Genomic DNA, 20,829 nt, shown 5'->3' on the forward strand with positions numbered 1-20,829 from the left:
TCCTGTGGTTGCTGCTGTTTATCTCTGGTGAATTGATTTCTCAAAAGTTCGCCTTGTTGTTGCCTCTGACTCCATACTAACTTAATACTCCAAGGTTGTGCTTGCAACCAAATACTCAGCACTCCTTTTGCTGTCAGTCGCCACACTGATTGACAGCAGTCTTGAAGATCCTTTGATGTGAGGCTTGAATGCTGTTGCTGCTCCTTTTGGCTCAACTTTCAGATCCCTTTCTGGATAATCATTCTGCAGTATTAGGTGCCCTGATTTCAGCTCATGATTACAATGAGTGCCTCACAACAAAGCTATCATGGTGGGCAACATCAGGTGATGGAATCCTTATCTGCTGATGTAAAGGGCCTCACTTCTATCTTAGTTGTGGATAAAGAGTGACTTGTATTCATCTGTTTACAGGATCCTTGGGTTCAGGGTACACCATGGCATGGAAATGTCATCTGTATTCACTCAATCAGTCTTCTTTAGACATACAAGTCCTGCAGAAGGATTTCAGCCTGAAACATTGACTGTTTACTCCTTTCCACAGATGCTGCCTGGTCTGTTGGGTGCCTCCAGCATTTTGTGTGTGATGCTTTGGATTTCCAGTATCTGCACATTTTCTCATGTTTGAGTCCTCTTCAGAGTTTTGTAACGTTCAATTGGATCACCTTACATTCTTCTAAACTGTAGAGTGTAGACTCAATTTCCATAATATCTTTTCATATATTAAAACCACCATCCTTTATGGCAAGTATATCCTTCAGATGAGGAGATCAAGTGTAAGGTATCAAGACGAGTTTCCAAATTTTGTCTCACCATGGGCCTATATAATTGCAGCAATGTTTCCTGACTCTTGCATTCTTTTTTCTTGGAACCAAGGTCAATATATAGTACCATTTGCTTTCCTAGTTGCTTCTGTACATAAATGTTGACCTTCAGTCATTTATGTACAGGGTCACCCAGGTTCTCTGCACACCTTTCAATATACAGGTATCACCATTTAAAAATACACTGTTCCTTTTCTTAATCAAAGTTGATGAGCTCAGATTTTTCCACATTGTGTTCCAATCACCAAGTCTTTGTTGATCTGCTTATGTTCCCTGTGTCCTCTTGAGGTTTCAACACATCCTATTGGCAGCGATGTTTTGTATCATCAGAAAAATTGGATTCCCTCACTTGATTCCGCAATTGGAAACAGTGACAGAGATGGATATGGATTGTGAATGCTTGAGTCTCCAGAACAGCCTATGGAATGCCTTTGGTCATGGCATTCCAGCTAGAAATTGACCGATAATTAACTACTCTTTGTTTCCTGTCTGTTGACTAACCCTTAGACCATGTCAGAAATTTAACCTCCATATAGTGCTTTCCAGCTTTGCTTACCAGCTGGTGTACATTTTCTCTCCATTCTTGTGGGGCCTTAGGACAATGACGTTTTTTAAAGTGGATTTTCTTTTGTATTATTTCTATTTGTGCCTGCCTTTAATAATCTACTTTACTCCAAGTCAAAATACGTTATCCATCTATTTAAAAAATGAAACTATTTTGTGAGATGGAAAACAGAAATTTAAAAAATAGGAAATATCCTGTTGGTCAGAAAGCATCTAACTATAAAGTAACAAGTTTCAGGTTGTGGGAAGCAGGTGTATACTAAAAAAACAAACTTTTGAAGGAATTCAGTGAATCAGGCAGCATCTCTGAAGGCATTGAGTTTGGTGACATTTGGGTTGAGTCCCTAGAGAGTGTACAAGAAAGATAGCCAGAAGAAAGATGCGAGAGGAAGCAGTGACGCAAGGGCTAGGAGATGATAGATAGACGATAGATACATTAAATACATGTTAAATACATTAGCTGATTTTTGATTAAGAAAGTTAATAATATTTGTTGACAGAAATAGTATTTAATGGAAATAAGTTTCTGTAATTCAGCGCAACATCTTAAGTGAAGCAACTCTTCTCAGTATCTCTGTAATATATAATGCATCATTTAACACAAAATCAAGATGAGGATGGAGTTACTGTATATCCCTCTACTGAAACTGATTTTTTATGAGTTAAGCAATATTCCCTGAATAAATGATGCTACTTTTCTTCTGTTGTTTCACTTCCTAGTGGTTTGGCAGTGCACTATTATAGAAGAGAAAATGAGAAATGATTTAGGTTTAGAACCTGATTGGGAAGTTATTTTGGTCTAAAACAATGATAAGTAATTGAGCATCTTCACATACAGGGTAGGACAACTAAATTTAGATGTACATATACTCAGATGTATATGAAACTGAAGCCCCACAAAGGTCAATGAAATAATAATCACCATTTCATCTTATTATACAATGTGCATAAAATATGTTGCTATGTCACTGATGAAAGGAATTCAAAGTTTTATTACTGATTTTGAGCAGCTGAATGCTTAATACATTGTTTGGCTTTTCCCTTTATAGTAATACAAAATTGTTGTATGGAATAAGGCCATAATTGGCCAACACAGCAACATTTGCTCTTGGGACTGTGGTGGTGAGAAGCCTTCTTAAGACACAGCAGTTTAATGGAGTATCTGCAGTGAAGGTATTCCCACAATGTTATTGGTAGGCAGTTCCAAAATTTTGATTTAAGGCAATCAAGAATCTGCAATGCATTTCCATGTCTGATGCTGCGTGATTAGGTGGGAAATTTGCAAGTAATGATGTTCCCCATCTGTCTGTTCCTGGTACTTTTAGCACTTTTAGGTCGATGGATTCAAAAGTGAAGTTGAAGAAGTCTTGGGAAGTTGCTGCTGTGTATCAGACGAAATGGTAAAGTGCTTAACTGGGGAAGGGCTAACTTTGAACGGATGAGGCAGGAACAAGCGAGAGTAAATTGGAAACAGATGTTAAAAGGGGAAAGCACAGAAATAATGTGGGAGAAGTTTAGAGACCACTTGAATTGGGTTCAGGACAGGTTTGTCCCACTGAGGCAAGGAAAAAATGGTAGGAAAAGGGAACCGTGGCTGACAAAACATGTGAGGCAACTCATCAAGAGGAAAAAGGAAACATATGTTAGATATAAGAAGCAGGAAGTAGGAGGGGCTTATGAGAAATATAGGGTAGCCAGGAAGGAGCTAAAGAAAGGACTTAGGAGAGCTCGAAGGGGGCACAAGAAGGCCTTGGAATGTAGGATTAAGGAGAACCCCAAGGTGTTCTATGCAAATGTGAAGAATAGGAGGATGACGAGAACGAAGGTGGGACTGCTAAAGGATAAAGAGGGCAACATGTGCCTGGAGGCGGAGGAGGTTGGGGAGGTCCTAAATGAATACTTTGTTTCAGTATTCACAAGTGAAAAGGATCTTGATCAGGATGAGATTGAAGTAGAGCAGGCCTGTGTGCTGGACAGTGTGGAGATTAAGGAAGAAGAAGTGCTGGATCTTCTTAAAATCAGTAAGATTGATAAATCCCCAGGGCTGGCTATGATACACCCCAGGTTGTTGTGGGAATTGAGAGAAGAGATTGCAGGAGCATTAGCCATGATCTTTGAATCCTCTTTGTCTGCAGGGGAAGTACCAGAGGACTGGAGAATGGCAAATGTAGTTCCCTTGTTTAAAAAAGTTAATAGGGAGAAACCTGGGAACTATAGACCGGCGAGTCTTACGTTGGTGGTATGCAAACTACTGGAAAGGATTCTTAAGGATAGGATCTACGAGCATTTGGAGAAGTACAGTCTACTCATGGATAGTCAGCATGGCTTTGTGAAGGGAAGATCGTGCCCCACGAGCCTGATTGAGTTCTTTTGAAGAGGTAACAAAATAAATTGATGAGGGTAGGGCAGTGGATGTGGTCTACATGGACTTTAGCAAGGCATTTGACAAGGTCCCTCAAGAGAGACTCATCCAGAAAATCATAAAGCATGGGATACGTGGAACCTTGGCTGTTTGGATAAAAAATTGGCTTAAAGGAAGAAAGCAGAGGGTAGTTGTGGAAGGAAAATATTCTGCCTGGAGGTCGGTGACTAGTGGAGTGCTGCAGGGATCTGTCCTGGGACCCCTGCTAACTGTGATTGTTATAAATGACCTAGATGTAGAAGTGGAAGGATGGGTGAATAAGTTTGCGGATGACACAAAGATTGGAGGAGTTGTGGATGGAGCTGTAGGTGGCCGAAGGTTACAAGAGGATATAGACAGGCTGCAGAGTTGGGCAGAAAAATGGCAGATGGAGTTCAATCCGGATAAGTGTGAGGTGATGCATTTTGGAAGGAAAAACCAGAAGACTGAGTACAGGATTAATGGTCAATTACTTAAGAGTGTGGATGAACAAAGGGACCTTGGGGTTCAAATCCATACATCCCTCAAGGTCGCTGCGCAGGTTGATAGGGTAGTTAAGAAGGCCTATGGGATACTAAGCTTCATTAACAGGGGGATTGAGTTCAAGAGTAGAGAGGTCATGTTGCAACTCTACAAATCTTTGGTGAGACTGCACTTAGAGTATTGTGTTCAATTCTGGTCACCTCATTATAGGAAGGATGTGGAAGCTATGGAGAGGGTGCAGAGGAGATTTACCAGGATGTTGCCTGGTTTGGAGAACAAGTCATATGAAGCAAGGTTAGCAAAGCGGGGACTTTTCTTTTTGGAGCGTAGAAGAATGAGAAGGAACTTGATAGAGGTCTACGAGATTATGAGAGACATAGATAGGGTGGATAGTCAGTACCTGTTTCCCAGGGCACCAATAGCAAACACCAGAGGCCTTATGTACAAAATTAAGGGAGGGAAGTTTAGGGGAGACATCAGGGGTAAGTTTTTTACACAGAGCATTGTGAGTGCCTGGAATAACTTGCCAGGGATGGTGGTGGAGGCTAAGACATTAGGGGTATTTAAGAGCTTCTTGGACAGGCACATGGATTAAAGAAAAAAGGAGGGTTATGGGGTAGTGTGGGTTTAGTACTTTTTTTAAGGATTATATGGGTCAGCACAACATGGAGGGCTGAAGGGCCTGTACTGTGCTGTAGTGTTCTATGGTTCTGTGGTATCTAGACAATATACTTCCAGTCATGCTGCAGCTGTAATGAAGTGAGGAACTGTTTTTTTTATAGGTGTGAGTCAGACAGACTAATTTTATCTTGATCAAAGGGGCGTTAATGGACATCAGTAAGCTGCAGAGCCACAGGGAAATAAAAAGAGAATGGGATTGCTCTGCTGGGAGCAAGAAGGGACTTTAAGAAATTCCTTCTGTGTTGTACTAAATAAATTAGAATAGTGTCAATTATGTTGGTAGACTGGACAGAGGATTGCTATCTTTAGGATATTAGTGAATAATTTTCACTTTCAGAGTTCTGGGGAATTATCCAGCAGTTCCATAAACATTAGAGGCGGCTTTATCCTTTTAATCTACCTATGTCTAATTAATTGAATTTCACCCATGGAGGTGTTTGAACATAACTTTCAAGTCATTAGTCAGGCCTCTGGATTATGTCTCCAATAAAGTTGTAATTCCCTATGGAATAAAGTAAATTTTCTATTTTACTACATGATATTAGATGATTTTGAAGATTATACCTTGCAATTCTATCTAGTTTTCCAAGAGATGTATGAATCAGTCTTTCATTACATCTTCCTTTTGAAAATAGAGAATTGATGTTTCCACTGAAAATGTAGTATTCTGGTCCAAGTCATTTTGCTTTTACACTCTTTGATTTAGCTGATTTTTGGATTTTTTTAACGATTATTGATAAAAACATGTCACCATCCTGAACTCACCATGAAAAAGCCGCTAGGTGAGGCAACGTAAGTCAAAAATGAAAAAAAGCAGAAATCAGCAAATCCATTGCTTGGGATTCAAACAAATTTTAGAAATATTTTTGGATTTATACTTCATAATACTGCCTACAATAAAACATTTACAGTAGTTTATGATTTTATGGCAATGGAAGTTTGTACCACTGTTTGATGGAGAATGCTATTAAACAATATCTTCTACTTTCCTTGAAGAGAATAGCCGAGGAGCTTTGCAACTGCTTGAGTGTTCTTGTCCTCCATATCCTTACCCCAGAGCTTCATTCTTCCTGTGTGAGTCTACGTATTAATTTCTAACAGAATAATGAGAACACAACAGTTGAATTTTTTACAGATGGTTTTCACTTTATAGCTGGACTCAGTCCTGAAATTTAACAAGATAAATTTCAAGGTCATGAAATTAGCAAGGAATGATTGAGAACCTTTTTTGTCTATAAAGTAACTTGTGCGCATATAATGGCTGCTGAGTCCAGTACTGTGGTAGTCAAAGGAAATATATTTTATGACAGATAGAGTAAAGAAGACTATTTAACTCATCCTAACATTCCCAGGATGAGGACCAAACTGTTTGCTATTGGTTCACTAAGCTTTGTAATAAATGATGCCAGATTTTTTTTTACCTTCATCTGTATAGCCATCAATCACTTTCAGTATGAAGAGCTGTCAGTCCCATGTTTCTTTAACCTAATGTGATTGTTTCATATGAATATGTATTCTTACATTAATCTTTTCTGTTACTTGTGAGCTCCTACTTCTACTTCAACAGTGCTTTGGGACTGAAGTGACTCTGTTGGTTCTGAAGTGACAGACGTGGCAAAGGCAGGACATGGAGATTTTGCAGCAGGTGAGATAGGGAGTGCTTGACAAATCAGCAGGAGGGTCGTTTGGGAGATGATATGTTCCTCTCAGCATTTATTGTGAGCCCAAGTGTGCTTTTAATGAATGGGTGAGGCTCTTGACACAATCCCCAATGCTTCTTTTCCATGGGTGAGGGATATCCGTGGAGGGAAGATAAAGCTTTTTCAAGGTGGCTTTTAGAACACCCTTGAATCATTTCTCCTGTTCATCTGGCGATTTCCTTCTGTGAGTCAAGTTATTGAACCAGAGCTCAAAGCAGCAGATGTTGATCTGGGAAGAAACAGAAATTGTAATTTGCTTATCCTGCAAATGGATTAGCAGGATATGGCAGAGAAAGCATTTGTAGTGTCTTTCTAGCCCTTCATCATCCTACATCACAGAAGCATTTAGAATGGCAGGACTGACTCTGCCTGATAGGCTATAAGTGTTTGAGGTCTTGATTTCCAAAGGGCCTTTTCCTCATACTGTATGATCAAAGGCTCTGCTGACTGACTGAATGCCATAGCAAATGTGCATCTCCTTTATTGTAAAAGGTCATGTTATTCAGTTTTATTATTCAAGGGTGGTAGTATACAGGAGGAACAGGTTGATAAGGAGGCCTTTGTTTTGTGAATGTTATGTACATGCTTCAACAAATAAATCAACAGCGATTTGGTTCTTGGTCTCCGGACATGCAGGTACACCATGTTGCAGCTCAATGACTGAAGTTATAATGAAATGAGGCTATGACATTGTTACATTCAAAACGAGTAAGGTTGCTCTTCAGGTGCTCTTCAACCTTCAGGTTTCTCGTCTATCACCCTTAGTTCACTCCCTTCCCACCTACATCTGCAACACTTCACATACTCTCCATTTCCTCAACAACTTTCAATTCTCTAGCCCTAACAACACATTTTCACCATGGATGTCCAATGCCTACTCTATACACTTCTATTTCCCATCAAGAAGGCCTTAAAGCTCTCCACTACTTTCTTGACAACAGACACGACCAGTTCCCCCCACCCCCCCACCACCGCCCTCCTTCATCTGGCAGGTCTGGTCCTCACCCTCAACAATTTCTCTTACAGCTCCTCTCATTTTCTCCAAACTGAAGGTGTAACCAAGGGTACCCACATGGGCCCAGCTATGCCTACCTTTTTGTTGGCTGCTTGGAACAGCCCATGATCCAAACATTCCCTGGTAATGCTTTCCAACTCTTTCTGTGCTAAGTTGATAATTGTATTGGTGCTGCTTCATGCTCACAATCTGAGCTTCTCAATTTCATCAACTTTGCCTCTAACTTCCACCCTGCCTTTAAGTTTACTTGGTCCATTTCTGACACCTCTCTACCATTTCTTGATCTTTCTGTCTCCATCTCTGGAGATAAGCTGTCTATTGGATAACTTCTATAAATCTAACAATTCCTGTGGTTATCTTGCTTATATCTCTTCCCCTTTGTCTCCTGTAAAAACATTACTCCCTTTTGCCAGTTCCCTCATCTCTGCACCTGTCCCCAGGATGAGGCTTTCCCTTCCACCACAACGGAGACGTGCTCCTACTTCAAAGAACGGGCTTTCACCTCATCCACCATTGAAGCTGACCTGACCTGCATCTCCTCCACTTCCCGGACATCTGCACTCATCCCATCTTCCCACAGGCTTAACAGGGATTTAGTTCCACTTGTCCTCACCTACCACCCCATGATCTTCTACATTTAACACATCATTCTCCTTAGCTTTCACCATCTTCAACAGGACTTGCTACCAAACACGTCTTAATATCCTGCCATTCTCCGCTTTCCACAGGGATCACTTTCTCTGTAATTCTCTTGTCAATTTGTCCTTCCCCACTAATATAGGCACATATCCCTGCAAGCAACAGAAATGTTACATTCAGCAGCTCGCTTACCTCCATTCAGGGCCCCAAGCAGTCCTTCCACGTGAAGCAACACTTCACCTGTGAGCCTGTTGGGGTCATCTACTGTATCTGATGCTGCTGATATGGGCTCCCCTACGTTGGTGAGATGTGACTTAGATTTGGAGATCGCTTTGTTGAGCACCTCTGCTCCATCTGCAAAAAAAGCAGAATTTCCCAGTGGCCAACCATTTAAATTCCTTTTCCCATTCCCCATTATGTCAGCCCATGCCCTCTTCTTCTGTCATGATGAGGCCACTCTTATCTTGGAGGAACAACACCTCACGTTCCATCTAGGTAGCTTCCAGCCTGGTAGCATGAACATCGATTTTTCCTTCCAGTAATTTTTCCCCTTCCCCTTTCCATCTTCTTCTATTCCCTACTCTGGCCTCTTACCTCTTCTCCTCACCTGCCTATCACCTTATGCCCCTCTTTCCCTTACTCCCGTGATCCACTCCCTTCTCCTATAATATTCCTTCTTCTTCAGCCCTTTGCTTTTTCCACCTATCGTAGCTTCTTACTTCAACACTTCTTCCCCATCCACCTGGCTTCACTTATCCATTTTAGTTTGTCCTCCTTTCCCTCCCCAGCACCCCACCCCCAACCATTCTTTTATTGTGGTATCTTCCCCTTCCTTTCCAGATAAAGGTTCTCGACCCGAAACACTGGCTTCACCCTTTTCCAATAGATGCTGCCTGGCCTGCTGAGTTCCTCTAGCATTTTGTGTGTGTTGCTTGGATTTCCAGCATCTGAAAATTTTCTCTTGTCTGTGATTGGACTTCTAGCTTTCACTCCATTTATCAGGCAATATACTCTGAAGTGTTTTGCTCAGCAGTTGCATGATCCGTAATGAAAACAGCAAGTCTCTCTCAATTTTACACCTGCCTATTTTGATAGCATTTTTAAAGTTTTTAAGTGCATACTTAACAGCTGTTTATACTGAGATTCAACTCTCATTAAATAGTTTTGGGATTTTGGAGTAAAAGTAACAAATTGATATTTCTGTTATGAAATTTTCAGCTACAGGAATCCATATAAATTATATGGCAGGCAATGGATGGAAAGTCATAAAGGGCACAAGCAGATTACATTGAAGTCATTATCCGTATTCTTAATTCTTATTTTCATCACATGAATCTCTACCTTTTCATTAAGTTCTCAGAAAATCATGGAAAACAACCCTCTTATATTGTCCAAGAGCCTATACAGTCAGATTCTCAACCTAGGGAGTTAATTTAATTTATAAATGCTGTGATACTTCAACTGTTCCTTGGCAGGGTCCTTATTAAGTACCTTCCTCAGCCTAATGTGATTTCGCTAACATGTGCTTTTTTCTTAATTTTTAATCAGTTCTGTATATAATCTTGGCCTTCAATGAGCATTTTAAATTGATGAAGTAACCTATTGTGAGGAGCTTTATCAATTGCTTTTTTGGAAAGTTAGCCACATTATTCATTTCCAAAAAAAAAAGTGTCTTGCCTGTCTTATCCTCACAGGAAATCTTCCTTCTTTGAATCATGCTGGAGGAAAATCTGTGCATGTCGGCCATCATGTTGGTAATTAAGCATATTGATTTGTTTCAATATGAAACAAATCTGAGTAACAATTCTTAACCTTGAAAAAATTTTTCATGTGGCAACCAAGTATTTTTATGGAAAGATTAAGCTCTCTATTGGGATGTAGTTAAATTGTATCCGAGCCATTATTGTGCTAATGCCAAGGAACAGTCGCTAAAATTGATAAAAAATACCCAGCTTTGATTCAATGTTTCTTTAAGTTTTCTCCAATAAGTGATCAATAAAATTCACATAACCATATTATGGATGGAAAATACACTGCATAATAATCATCAAACACATATTCAATAGGTACCTCATTTGAATCTTTTCAATATACACGGTGTAAAAGTGGAAGACTGGAGTGTATTTGTTTCATTTCACAACATGATTGGCTGGCTTCTGAAGAGCATGTTCACATGGCCATGGAGCTGTGAACTGGTAAAAATGTGAGACAGTCTGCTGGATGTGATGCATCAAACTGCGGTCAGCTGCTTCTGGCAAGAACTTTCGCCAAAATATCTGGCAGGGCAAAATTTTGTCAAATGATATTGACAAGTAAGAATTGGATCACACAGGCTAATTTTTAATCATTTTTGTGGCAAACAAGCTCCATTAAATGTTAATCTAATTCAAAGACTTTCTATATTGTCTGTAGTCTTCAACCTTTGATCCATGATCTGCCCTATGTACAATACACCAAACAAAGGGGATCCCAGATATGGTAGCTAAACTTTATCTAAATTTGGCCTAACTTATTTTCAGTGGCTTATGCAGTTGGCAGGTTAAAATTGTAGACAGGACTGCGTAAAGTGCACAAAAACAGTGCAGGCATTACAATAAATAATAACCAGGACAGTAGGGCAAGGTGTCAGTCCAGGCTCTGGGTATTGAGGAGTTTGATAGCTTGGGGGAAGAAACTGTTACATAGTCTGGTCGTGAGAGCCCGAGTGCTTCGGTGCCTTTTCCCTGACGGCAGGAGGGAGAAGAGATTGTCTGAGGGGTGCATGGGGTCCTTCATAATGCTGTTTCCTTTGCGGATGCAGTGTGTAGTGTAAATGTCCATGATGGTGGGAAGAGAGACCCTGATGATCTTGCTATCCAAGATGCCTCTCAGGGAGATGTTGAAGATGTCAGTGAGAACATCTGCTAGCTGGTCTACACATCCTCTGAGCACTCTACCAGGGATGTTGTCTGGTCCAGCAACCTTCTGAGGCTTGACCCTGCACAGGGTTCTTCTCACTTCGGCCACGGTGAGACACAGCACCTGGTCATTTGTAGGAGGGGTGGACTTCCTCTCTGTTACGTCAATTTCCGTTTCAAACCGGGCATAGATATTATTCTGCACTTCTGGGAGGGAGGCATCACCCGCACAGTCAGGTGATGTTGTCTTGTAATTGGTGATGTCCTGGATGCCGCGTGTCGTCGCTGTCCTGGAAGTGACTGTGGATTAGCTGGGCGTGTGCACGCTTTGCCCCTCTGATGGCTTGGGACAGTTTGGCCCTTGCTGTTGTTAGAGCTGCCTTGTCGCCTGTTCTGAAGGTGAAGTCGCGGGTCCTCAGCAATGCATGCACCTCCGTGGTCATCCAAGGCTTCTGGTTGGTACATATAGTGATGGTTTTGGACAGAGTAACATCATCAATGCACTTGCTGATGTAGCTGGTCACTGATGCTGTGTACTCCTCTAAGCTGGTAGAGTCACCATTGGTTGCAGCCTCCCTGAACATGTGCCAGTCAGTGTGCTCAAAGCAGTCTTGAGGAGCAGAGATGGCTCCTGCTGGCCAGGTTTTCACCTGCTTCTGAACTGGTCTGGAGTGCCTGACAAGTGGTCTGTATGCTGGGATTAGCATAACAGAGATATGGTCTGAGTAACCGAGGTGGGGGTTGGGCTCTGCCTTGTATGCGTCGGGGATGTTTGTATACGCAAGGTCCCACGTGTTCTCCCCTCTCGTTGCAAAACAGCAAACCTCCTCTGCCTTGTGACCATACCCACTTATGGGAAAGTCTTTGGGAATAAACCCTGAGGACAAATCTGGAGCTGGAGTCCCTAAGATAGTCTGACTTTGTCTTCAATCTTGTCTGGCAACTCCTGAGACGTCACTGGTGCCAAGCTGTATCAGCCCTTGCTCTTCCCTTGGACAACATCGAGGGCATGGAGAGGGGAGACTTGCCACTTGGGCAACAGCTGGACTTCTGTCCAACCTTGCCCAGGCCTGAACCCCGGAGAGGACACTCACAAAACTTTCCAGGCGCAGATCCATGGTCTCGCAAGACTAATGGATGCCACCCATCTGGTGTCCGGTACCTTGGTGACTGAAGGCACGTCACCAGTGATGTAATACTTTCTTGGTAATGAACTATGAAGGTAGAAATAATCAGCTGCATTCCTTTTCCAGGTGTGCTTTTGATTTTGTTTTCTGCTTGACTTGAAGCTCTGTATTTGTTACTGTTTGATGAAATATTAGCATCCTGATGAGCTTAATCATAAGATAAATTATGAGCTGATGAATGTGGAAATACTTCATAATCTATTACAAAACTATGTGTTGGGAGCAAGGTTACATGGTTTGTTAATAATGATACACTGTATTTTTCTATAATTTCAGTTAGTAACACTGTATTAACCTATCGGAATATAACATTGTCCTTTGTTATGTATGGAGACAAAAACTAAGATGACAAAGATCATCACTTTCATCCAGCTCAATTCTTCCCGTCAATAGTGAAACTTTACACGTTCCTGACATATGCCACATAGGAATAAAATGTCTAGAACATTTTATGCTTCAGAAAATGGCATCTGAGAGACAATCTTTTTGCTTTTTTACCAAATCCCCTAAATCTTTTACATCTACCTCTGTACTGAAGTTGTGTGGTAGACAGATTGCTTCCATATTTTGTCTGTAGGCAGTGTAAACTGCCTCTAAGGAAGGAGTGTCTTTTTACACACGTAGATATTGCCATCTCATCTCAGCAGCTTAGTGGAGAAGGTTTTGACACTTACATGGTATACAGAATAAGGTGTACCAATTTTGATCATCGTCAGTCCAACAGAGTTGGATTTTTTTACGTAGTTGTATTTTGAGAGTTGGTAATGCCAGCATTTATTGTTCGTCCAGAAATGCCCTCGTGAAGATTGCAGTGAGCCACCATATAGTCCTTCAGATGAAGGTACCTTTGGAGCAACATTCGGGAAGGTGTGTCAAGGTTTATATCCAGTGGTGATAAAGCCACAAAAATATACTTCCAAATCAGGAAGGGAACCTGACTCTCTGACCTTGTCCTTCTTGGTTGCAGAAATAATGGATTTGATAAGTGTTCAAGAATTAATTTAGGTGCATTCTATAGTTTGGCCACATTGTAGACACGGTGCGTGGTTAATGACAGCGCCACCGTTCCAACGTGCTTCAAGGCCGCCACCATCATCCCCGTGCTGAAGAAGTCTTCAGTGTCCTGCCTAAATGACTACCGTCCCATTGCACACACATCCATCATCATGAAGTGTTTTGAGAGGCTCATCATAAGGCATATCAAGACCCTGCTGCCCCCCTCACTGGACCCTCTGCAGTTTGTGTACCGTCCCAACCACTCAACAGACGATGCCATTGCCATCACCCTCCACCTGGCCCTAACCCACCTGGACAAAAAAGACAAAAAAGAAGAGGGCGGGGAACATCATAAAGGACTCCTTCCATCCTGCGCATGGACTGTTTGAACTGCTTCCATCTGGTAGGCACTTCAGATCCCTCCAGACTAAGACTAATAGGCACTGGAGAAGTTTTTTCCCGACTGTGGTTACTTTGCTGAACAGTTAACTGCCGGTTAACTGTCGGCTAACTATTACTGGATTGCACTACTTGTATGTATAATCTATATTTTCATTTATATTTATCATTATTATTGTTATGAGCAGAGAGACAACATCTGCCGGAAGTAAATTCCTTGTATGTGCACAGGTACTTGGCGATTAAAGTCTGATTCTGATTCTGATTCTGATTCTGACGTACATTTGGTTGCTGTTCATAGACTTCAGTTCAGCATTCAACACAATCATCCCTCAGAAACTGATTGGAAAGCTGAACTTACTGGGCCTGAACACCTCCCTCTGCAACTGGATGCTAGACTTCCTGACTGGGAGACCTCAGTCAGTCCGGATCGGGAGCAGCATCTCCAACACCATCACACTGAGCACGGGGGCTCCCCAGGGCTGTGTGCTCAGTCCACTGCTGTTCACTCTGCTGACCACGACTGTGCTGCAACACACAGCTCGAACCACATCATCAAGTTTGCCGATGACACGACCGTGATGGGTCTCATCAGCAAAAATGACGAGTCAGCATACAGAGAGTAGATGCAGCGGCTAACAGACTGGTGCAGAGCCAACAACCTGTCTCTGAATGTGAATAAAACAAAAGAGATGGTTGTTGACTTGAGGAGGGCTCGGAATGACCACTCCCTGCTGACCATTGACGGCTCCTCGGTAGAGATCGTTATGAGCACCAAATTTCTTGGTGTTCACCTGGCAGAGTATCTCACCTTGTCCCTCAACACCAGCTCCATAGCAAAGAAAGCCCAACAGTGTCTTTACTTTCTGCGAAGGCTGAGGAAAGTCCATCTCCCACCCCCATCCTCATCACATTCTACAGGGGTAGTATTAAGAGCATCCTGAGCAGATGCATCACTGCCTGGTTCGGAAATTGCACCATCTCAGATCGCAAGACCCTGCAGTGGATAGTGAGGTCAGCTGAGAAGATCATCGGGGTCTCTCTTCCCGCCATTACAGACATTTATACTACACGCTGCATCCACAAAGCAAATAGCATTATGAAGGACCCCATGCACTCCTCATACAAACTCTTCTCCCTCCTGCCATCTGGGAAAAGGCACCTAAGCATTTGGGCTCTCACGACCAGACTATGTAACAGTTTCTTCCCCCAAGCCATCAGACTCCTCAATACCCAGAGCCTGGACTGACACCTTACTGTGCCTATTGTCTTGTTTATTATTTATTGTAATGCCTGCACTGTTTTGTGCACTTTATGCAGTCCTGGGTAGGTCCATAGTCTAGTGTAGGTTTTTTTTCTGTGTTGTGTTTTATGTAGTTCAGTCTAGTTTTTGTACTGTGTCATGTAACACCATGGTCCTGAAAAAAACGTTGTCTCATTTTTACTATGTACTATACCAGCAGTTATGGTCGAAATGAAAATAAAAAGTGATTTGACTTGACTTGAACATCCTTTCAATGGTGGGGCAACCAGAACTGTATGCTATATTCCAGATGTAGCCTAACCAGGATTTTATAAAGTTGCATCATAACCTCCTGACTTTTGAACTCAATACCTGGACTAATTAAAGCAAGCATTCCATAAGCCTTCTTAACCACCTTATTGATCTGTGTAGCCACTTTCAAGGAGCTATGAACTTGGATCCCAATATCTCTCTGGTCAGCAACACTGATAGAACTAGGCCCTTAACAGTCTGTCTCCTTGCATTGGACCTACTGAGGTACAACATCTCACATTTATCTGGGTTAAACGCCATCTGCCATTTCTCTGCTCATATCTGCAACTGATCTATATTATGCTGTATTGTTTGCCAGTCTCCTACACCATCCACAGCTCCACCAATCTTGGATATCATTTGCAAATTTCCTAACCTAACCATCTCCATTTTCATCCAGGTCATTTATATACATTGCAAATAGCAGAGGTCCCAGCACAGATCCCTGCTGAACTCTATTAATTACAATCCTCCACGTTCAATAGATCCCTTCACCTGCTACCTTCTTCTATGCACAGGTCAGTTCTGAATCCAAACAGGCAATTTGCCATGGACCTCATGCATCTTAATCTTCTGGATTAACCTCGTATGAGGGACTGTCTTTATGATTGAAATTAAGACAATAACATAATGATAAAGCTGATGCTGCAACCTCTCTAAATTATTAACTTAATCCTGCAAACTTACAGCTATCCTGTCAAACCACAGATAAGCTGATGATATACTGTAGATCTCCTGGAGGGTGATGCAGATATTCTGGTAAAATGGATCTTCTGATGACTGAACATTTGATCTCTTACTGATTGAATCAGAATCTGAATCTGAATCGGAATTAGGTTTAATATCACTGGCATATGTCATGAAATTGGCTGTTTTGCAGCAGCAGTAGTATAGAGCAATACATAATAATAAAAACTATACATTACAATAAGAAGTATATATAAAAAAGGAAGTTAAATTAAATAAGTTGTGCAAAAAGAGAGGAAAAAAGACACTGAGGTAGTCTTCATGGGTTAATTGTCTATTCAGAAATCTGATGACAGACGGAAAGCTGTTCCTGAACCATTGAATGTGTGTATTCAGGCTCCCATACCCCCTTCTTGATGGAATAAATGAGAAGAGGGCATGTACTGGTTGATGGAGGTCCTTCATGATAGATGCTGCCTTTTTGAGGCATTGCCATTTGAAGATGTCCCGGATGCTGGGGAAGCTAGTGCCCATGATGGATCTAGCTGAGTTTATATCTTTCTGTAGCCTTTGCTAATCCTGTGCAGTGGTCCCTCCAAACTATATGGTGATACTATCAATTAGATTGATGCATTTGCTTTGCAACTGAAAGCCTGATCTTTTAAGTCTGAAATCTTCTGATCAGTTTCTCTACAGCTTCATCAGTATGATGAAGTATTCTCTACTATCATCAGTATGATGTTGTGCACAGGCTGCAACTCATTCTCTTTCTTTTTCAATCTTTTTATTAAGTTTCCAATAAACAATATTAATACTAACACATAGAGATCAGGAATACATTAATAACGGTTAACATGTGGAAACACATATTCCAAGTAACAAATGGAGTCTAACCTCCCAATCTCTTAATAATTAACCATGAAAAAGATAATTATAATTATAAAAAAAGAGATAAAAAACACAAACTAAAACAAACTAACCTAGAAAAACAAACAAAGATTGGGCTGCCATAATTCATCGGTTAAAATTATATTTTGTTGTTAACTCTGCTCCTCTGTACATAAATAAATTACTGAAAAAAGGATTCAGAAAGGGTCAACTTACATCATATGAAAATATTGAATAAATGGCTTCCAAGTTTCTTCAAATTTAACCGAGGGGTCCAAAGTACCACTCCTAATCTTTTCCAAGTTTAAACATGCAATTGTTTGGGAAAACAATTGAAATGTGGTAAGCGGATTGGAACCTTTCCATTTAAATAAAAATAAAATGGATCTTCTGGCTATTAATGTCATGAAATTAATTTAAGGACAAGCTGATGACGATAAATGAGTAGAGTCTATCACTAACTCATTCTCATAGATCTCTGGACCATAGACCTCCAGCCTTGAGTAAGCAAGAATCAGCTAAATGTATGCTATCTTGTTTATGTGCCAGCCTCACATTTGTCTTGGTATATGTAAATAGTTCATAGACCTACAATAACTTACAATTTATTTTTTGTTGTGATAGGTTCATTAAGAGAGTTGGCATGTCTTTCTATACACAACTTACTGTGTCTCCATTCCTGCTTTGACTGTATCATGGTTATCTTGCTTGTTTATTGTTGGTCAATTTACTGATTCAGGAAATGTCACTGAGGAAATGTTATTCCATTTGATGTTCAATGGTTATTATGTAGAGTGCCTTGATGAGAAGAGTTCTGGGTTTATTATCACTTAAACAATTTTCGGAGCATTGGCAGTCTCAAGTGCAATTGGGAATGGAAACAAATTTAGTGGGAAATGTTTATGGATAGTCAAATCATATGGTCAGAGAAGGGAACAGATAATTAAACTTCCATGATAATGTCATTGGGTGCTTAAGTTATTCTTTGTCCTATTAGTGGTTATATATTGAGAACTCCTTCAGCATTTTCTTCAGCTCATATCTAGTCATTATTAGAATTTATCTTGCTTCCTCATGACATGCTGGGTCATATTGCTTGGTAGATTTTGTGAAGTTCAAAGAATTGGTTGTGCTCATTAATGTTGCATTATTTTTTGAGCTAAGTTTGCTCTAGCTGCAGATATTTCTACAAATTTTAGATTTCCATCTATTCTGAGAAAATATGTGATTCGTTAAAATCAAAGGAAGAGGATGCTAACATTGCAATTATATATTTTTGTGCCACCTTGCGGCATGTTTCTTTACAATTAAGTGAATGAGGCAAGCATACATTGCGCAACATATCAAGCAATTTTTTTATCACTCCCATGAAATAATCAACAACATGTTTAGTTCCTCCAAAATTTTGTGTATTCGAACCAACTTGAAGACTCTGCCACCATCTGGTCACCGAATTATAGGAAAGGTGTCAACAAAATAGAGAGAGTACAGAGGAGATTTACCAGAATGTTACCTAGGTTTCAGCACCTAAGTTACAGAGAAAGGTTGAACAAGTTAGGTCTTTATTCTTTGGAGCATAGAAGGTTGAGGGGGGGACTTGATAGAGGTATTTAAAGTTATGAGGGGGATAGATAGAGTGGATGTAGATAGGCTTTTTCCATTGAGAGTAGGGAAGATTCAAACAAGAGGACATGAGTTGAGAGTTAGGGGGCAGAAGTTTAAGGGAAACACGAGGGGGTATTTCTTTACTCAGAGAGTGGTAGCTGTATGGAATGAGCTTCCAGTAGAAGTGGTACAGGTAGGTATGATTTTGTCATTTAAAAAAAATTAGATAGCTATATGGACAGGAAAGGAATGGAGGGTTATGGGCTGAGTGCAGGTAGGTGGGACTAGGTGAGAGTAAGCATTCGGCACAGACTAGAAGGGCCGAGATGGCCTGTTTCTGCGTCTAAACAGAAGTTTCACATTTTTCATCCACTTTAATATTTTACCAGTGCCTTGCTGTGTTTGAGATTGTATTTATTTTCCTTTTGTTGGAAATATTGTTAAATGCCACTATCTGAGCTTACATAAGTTGACTATATTTCCTTGCTTCGCACAATCGAAGCAGATGTCAGATTTGAACTGATACATTTGCGTTGAGCACAATGGACAGGTTCAAAGGAAATTCACAAAAATGTCTTGCCATATGAAGAGTATTGCATGGCTCTGGACCTGTTTCACTGGAATTCAGAAGAACGAGGGGTGACCTCATTGAAATCTATTGAATGCTGCAAGACGTTGTTAGAGTGGATGTGAAGAGGGTGTTTCCTATTGTGGGACCAGAGGACAGCCTCAGAATAGAGGGGCTGTGGCGACCCACTTCCTAGCGCACTCGAACCGGTTCACAAATAGCCAGCGCGCCGGCACAAAGGCCAGTCCCAAAAGGACGCCAGGGCTGCTTCACCAACAAAGGGAAAAGCTCGCGCGGGACTGTGAATACGTGCCTCCTACAGCATCCGCGCCCAGGGAGGGCGGGATCAGGGAGGCTCTAAAGCGAAGCCGTGAAGTTCGAATAAAATCTTCTTTAACTGCAGTTTACCAACTCCGTGTTGTTATTTCAGCGCTGCATGTAGCACCGCTACAGGGCATCATTTTAGAACAGAGGTAAGGAGGAATATCTTTAGTCAGAGACTGGTGAATCTGTCAATCTTTGCCACAGGCGGCTGTGGAGGCCAAGTTTTTATTTATATTTAAGGCAGAGGTTGATAGATTCTTGATTGGTCAGGGCATGAAGGGATATGGGGAGAAGGCAGGAGATTGGGGCTGAGAGGAAAATTGGATCAGCCATGATGAAATAGCGGAGCAAACGCACAGGGTCAAATGGCCTAATTGTGCTCCTATATTTCATGGTCTTAAGGCAATGGTCTTTCCTGCTAGACCTGCTAATTTGCACCACAATCGAGAGAAAATCTGCAGATGCTGGAAATCTGAGCTATAAACACAAAATGCTGATGGAACTCAGGAGCCAGGCGGCATCTATGGAAAAAAGTACAGTTGACGTTTCAGCCCGAAATGTTGTCTGTACTCTTTTCCATACATGGTGCCTGGCCTGCTGAGTTCCCTCAGCATTTTGTGTGCATTGAATCTGCACCACACGTGTTCATTCCCACTTTTGCCATTGTTCAAGCTTTTGTTCCTTATTTCGCATTTACATTGCTGTAGTGTGCAAGCTGAAATTCCTTTACATTTTTAAAGGCAATTTGCAGAGATTCAAACAATATATCTTGACTGGGTGTGCTCATCTATTAGTCCAAACAAAAACTTGCTGTCAGCTGCACGATCCTGGAAGGGACATGTCAGAATCGAGTTCATGGATCTGAAAGGTACACAGCATGGTGGAGTTCAAGTTGACTTGAAAAGGTGAGGGCAGCAGGTCAAGTGGACCAGAAAGGGCCACCATAGGGATGCACTCAAATAGACAAGAAAGGGTAATGACAGTAATTCAAGAGGTAGAAGCACCTTGCCAGAAGGGTGGAACTCAGATAGACCTGAAAGGGTAATGGACTGGTTGAAAACGTACGGCAAACCAGGAACAGAGATGGACAGAGTGAAGGAACAACTAACTAAGAAATGTGTGTTACACTTATAGCCCCCTCCTTTGTGAGAATCGCAAGATCACTATTGATTTGGGTCAGGAGACACAGGAAATGAGAACGTGCGGAATGTCTCGTTCCCCGGCGATATAAAGCTATGGGACACGGACATTGTCTCTTGAAGACGAACTTGCGGATTGCAATACTGTGCTACGTGAAGCTCTCAAGCAAAGTGGGCTGGTTGAGGGAGGGATTGCATCACCCCCCCAACCTGATTGACATCTGTGACCCTGTGAGTCAGGATAAAAGAGGGTCTGTGGGAACAGCCCCTCAGACGCACC

This window comes from Hypanus sabinus, chromosome 5 (assembly GCF_030144855.1).
Source record: "Hypanus sabinus isolate sHypSab1 chromosome 5, sHypSab1.hap1, whole genome shotgun sequence".
Taxonomy (NCBI): Eukaryota; Metazoa; Chordata; class Chondrichthyes; order Myliobatiformes; family Dasyatidae; genus Hypanus; species Hypanus sabinus.